This window comes from Rhinoderma darwinii, chromosome 11 (genome assembly GCF_050947455.1).
Source record: "Rhinoderma darwinii isolate aRhiDar2 chromosome 11, aRhiDar2.hap1, whole genome shotgun sequence".
NCBI lineage: Eukaryota > Metazoa > Chordata > Amphibia > Anura > Rhinodermatidae > Rhinoderma > Rhinoderma darwinii.
The window spans coordinates 15,660,787-15,665,501 of NC_134697.1; positions in this window are offsets into that span (position 1 = coordinate 15,660,787).

Below are 4,715 nucleotides of genomic sequence, written 5' to 3' on the forward strand. Positions count from 1 at the left end.
CGAAAAAAATATGACATGTCCTATTTTGTAATTTTACGGACCGTGCTCCTATACATTATAATGGGAGCAGGGCACGCAAAAACGGCCGGCTGGCTGTGTTCACATCACCGTTCCTTTCTGCTGAGGGGTTTCGTCGGAGGTCTCTGTCGGGTTAACCCCTCAACGGAAAGGCGAACGGAAACCTTAGCTTCCGGTTCCCTCACCATTCAACTCAATGGTGACGGAAACGTTTCTAATGGTTTTCCGTTTGTCACCGTTGTGACAGGGTTCCGCTGTTTTTGACAATAGCGCAGTCGACTGCTTTCCGCTGAGGGGTTAACCCGATAGAAACCTCAGACGAAACCTCTCAACGGAAAGGCAACGGTGATGTGAACCGGCCCTTATTTGCAACAGGAGAACATTATCCAGATCAGGATTATATGTGATTGTTAGTGACTTTGGAGTGATACTTTTTTTTTTTTTTTGTTTTTTTTTCCTAATATACAGTAAAATGTTTTATGAACTTTTGGACTCGTGTTTTTTTGTTTTTTTTTAATGTGCTTTTTATAATTTAATTTTATTTTTTTGCGCTCACATGAATAAATTTTAAGTGTTTTCCCTAAATCATAAATTGTCATCTGTCCATAGGATAGGTGATGATTTTCTGATGGCTGGAGGTCCCGATCCCCCAGATACTGCTCAAACGCAGCAAGGCTTTGTTCACATGGAGTTTTTTGCGGTTAGAAAACTCTGCCTGGAAAAATCATCTCCCGTTTTTTTTAACGTGGTTTTGCACCACACGTGTTTTCTGACACTTTTTGAGGCTTTTTATTTTTTTTTTTTACCTTCAACATGCAAAGATGAAAAATCCGCGAGCGTTTTTTGCCTAAATAAAACGCTGCGGCCGTTCGCAGTATTCTTTCCGATCTTCCATTGATTTCAATGAGGTTTTTGAGGTGGAAAACCCTTAATGATGGGCCATGTCGCTTTTTAATTCCTGCGAGCGTTTTTTCCGCTTGCAGTCAAAAACTCCTCTGCTCCTATTGAAATCAATGGGAGGCGTCTTCAGACGTCTTATGCGATTTCCGCATAAAAAAAATAACTCACGTGTGAACAGGTCCTTAGGAGGGCATCAACTGCAGCGGCGGTTGAACGTGCGTGCTGCCATTCCATGTCTATCGGAACAACAGAAACTGCTATTTCTGTCATTCTCTCAGATCGTAAATAGAGTGGTGGGCACATGCTCGACCACCGCTCCATTCAAGCTCCTCACTGCAGTGAGGAGGAACAGGGTGTTTGTGACCCCCTATTCTTGCGATTTGGTGGGGGTCCCAGCAATCAAAAAATGATCACCACTTTTTTATTTTTTTTCTGGTACAAACCCTTTAAAGCTGCGGAAAATTGTATCAAACTAAGGCCGGCTTCACACGAGCGTGTTCAGTCGGTGATATACGTTCCGCAGGTCGGCCGCATTTCTCGGACTGAGCACAGTGCAGGGAGCCGGGCTCTTATCGTCTATAACGAACAGAATGTTCAGATGTGGCGAATTCTAAGTGATTCTGCACTGTACATCGGCAGCAATTTACAGTACGATACAAGTGGTTGTAGTTTATAAAACCCATCTGCATGTAGCGGAAAAGAAAATCTTCAGTGAAAGGCGAACAAGCAGCGGATTTTGCAATTCAGAGGATGAAATCTGGGGCAAATCTGCTAAATACGCAACAAAATCTGCGTGTTTCATATCTGCCACGTCTGAAGATGCCCTCTATAGTTTATTATATTTTACTCTTCAAGCATGCGGATTAAGGGGAATCTACCTTTAAAATAGGCTGCTCTGTTATTACAGGGCTGACTAGCTATTAGGGTATGTTCACACAGCCTTTTTTCGGGCTGTAAACAGCCGAAAAATCGGAAGCAGAACGCCTCCAAACATCTGCCCATTGATTTTAATGGGAACACAGCGTTCTGTTTAGACGGAGCGTTTTTCGCAGCTTTTTTTACGCGTAAAAAAATGGCCACGAAAAAGTGCAGGACACTTCTTGGGACGTTTCTGGAGCTGTTTTCCATAGACTCTTGAAAAAAGCTCCAAAAACGGCTGTAAAAAAACGCCACGAAAATCGCAAGTGGCTTAAAAAACGTCTGAAAATTAGGAGCGGTTTTCCCTTTGAAAACAGCTGTATTTTCAGCCATTTCTGACTCAGCGTGTAAACATAGCCTTATACCGAAGGGCACAAAAAAAATTGCACACTTTAGAGAATAGCTCAGTAAAAAGGATGAAGCAAAATGATAGTTGAGTGTGCTGTATTCATGAGCCCAGCGCTCCTCACGCCAGGGTAGAGGTACACGCGGATAAATCAGCAGCTGTCAATCATTATTGAGAGATGGAAGAGGTATAAAATAAAGAAAAACGCGCAGCCAGAACTGCTTTTAAAAAAAATAGGGTAATTTGCGCTAGAAACACATGGCTGTACTGCGCAACGCATGGATGAGAATATGCGGACGTATTACGGCTGTGTGAATGAGGCTATAGAGATAAGCTGAGGGGGGTAAGATACATGACATGGGTGAGAAATACGGTTATTAGATCCTATTCACACGAATGGAAGTCAAATCGGCCGTGAAAAACACTTTGCACCCCGTGTGGGACCTGATTTCACAGATCCCTCAGACTTGAGTCTACTAAGGGATCCGTGAAAATGGGCAAAAACAGGACGTGTTCTGTTTTTTCACAGTCCGTTAAAAAAAAAATGCGTCCGTCTGAACAGCCCCATGGAAGTACATTGATTTGAAGAACTTAAAGTGGTTATCCCAAGATCAACATTTATCACCTATTCACAGGGTAGGTAAAAAAAATGTCTGGTAGCTGGAACCCCAACGATCATTAGAGCGGTGGTCCCAAGCCTCCTACTTCTCACTGTGCCTCCCCCCCCCCCCTGATGAGGAGGAGCTTGAAAGGAGCGGTGGTCGAGCATGCGCCCCGCTGCTCTATTCAATGTCTAGGTGACTGATGGAAACCGGCAAGCGCTGTACTCGCTGTCTTCATCAGTCCCATCAACTTTAAATGGGGCAGCATCACATGGGCTCGACCGCCGCTCCATTCAAAGTTGCGGTTTTGCAATGAGGCGGAACGGCAGGTTTTTGTAATTGGTGGGGCCCCCAGCGATCAGACATTTATCACTTAGGCCGCTTGCACAAGACCGGGCCGTATAAAGTATGGGATCACGGGCCATAAAAAGCTAAAATTGGAACATGTCCTATATTTTGCGGAGACTTTCTATGGCACGGACACCTTCCCGTAAATATACAGAATAGAAATGAATGGGTCCTTAATCACATCACGGAGCGCGGAAACCTTATCCTGCAATTTACAGGGGTAGAAATAGTGATTTTATCTGGGGATTTACATGACATTTATGGCGAATCCTATCACCTGGTCCCAGCAAAGAGTTGTCTGTGTATCCGTGATCGCTGTACAGAAGATATGGGAGTGTTTGAGTGAGCGTGCGGGACTGGTTCCATATCATTACTGTAATGGAGAGTGTGATGTCTGCTGGGAACGTGGGTCCGGACCGTCCTGATGTCACTATCTGCGGAGGCACCGGCGGTCGCCCTTCCGTCAATCAGACATTTAGGGCTGATCAGATCAATATGCCATGTATGTTATTCATCTTCATTACTTCTATTGTGTTTCTGTCTTGTGTGGGATCTGTGTTTACACGTCCTGGTCAATGATTTTTTTCTTTGCTGCAATTTTCCAAAAGTGGCGACCAAAAAAATGCAAATTGACCACGACGTGTGAACACAAGATCATTGGATGCCAGATTATACGAATTTCAGTATATATATATAATTGTGGTAAAGTTAGGGCTTGTCCACACACAACGGAATTGCTGCAGAAAATGGTGCGTATTTTGCTGCGTTCTTTTCAATGCTGTGAGATGGTGACAATTCTGTCCACTTTCCGCAGCAGGAATTGACGTGCTGCAGAACGAAAAATAGGCACCGCAGAAGAATTTTGGGATGGAAATTTTACGCAGCGTGTGGATGAGATTTGTTAAATCTCCCGCACTTTGCTGCTACTGTATTTTGCTGCGTATTTTCCGTCGACAATCCTGGACGGAAATTACACAGCAATTCCGTTACGTGTGGACGAGCCCATGGGCCCCATGCACATGGTCCTTAAAAATGGTCTAATTGCGGACCGTAACACGGTCCGTAATTACGGACCCATTCAGTTCTGTTGGCCGCAGACATCTTTCCGTATCGCTACGGATGGGTGTCCGTGCCGTAGAAATGTTTCAAAAATTATGGAACACGTCCGTTCTTTTGCATTTTACGGGCCGTGCTCCCATACAAAATGCGGACGGCTGTCCGTGCCTGTAATCGCGGGCCGTCCGTGTGCATGGGGCCTTATGATTTGTTTCTATTGTACTCCATGTGCTAAGCATTTCTCTACTACCTAACTTTTGGATTATTCTAACAATTGTATCTAGCTGTATATATATAAAATAGCTAAATGAATGATTTGCATCCCCCGCCCCAAATAAAACTACATTGAATAATTCAGCTCCTGCTCTCTGGTATCAGCAGCCCGGCCTGTCATAGGTTTTCATTCAGCGCATGCGTTCTCATCCTGTAGAGCAGACGCTTGTTCATACTGCGCATGCGTCGTGTATAGACGTGAATGCCGGCTTTTTCTAGGCATGCGCACTAGGTTCCAGGAGCTGCCGGTGTGC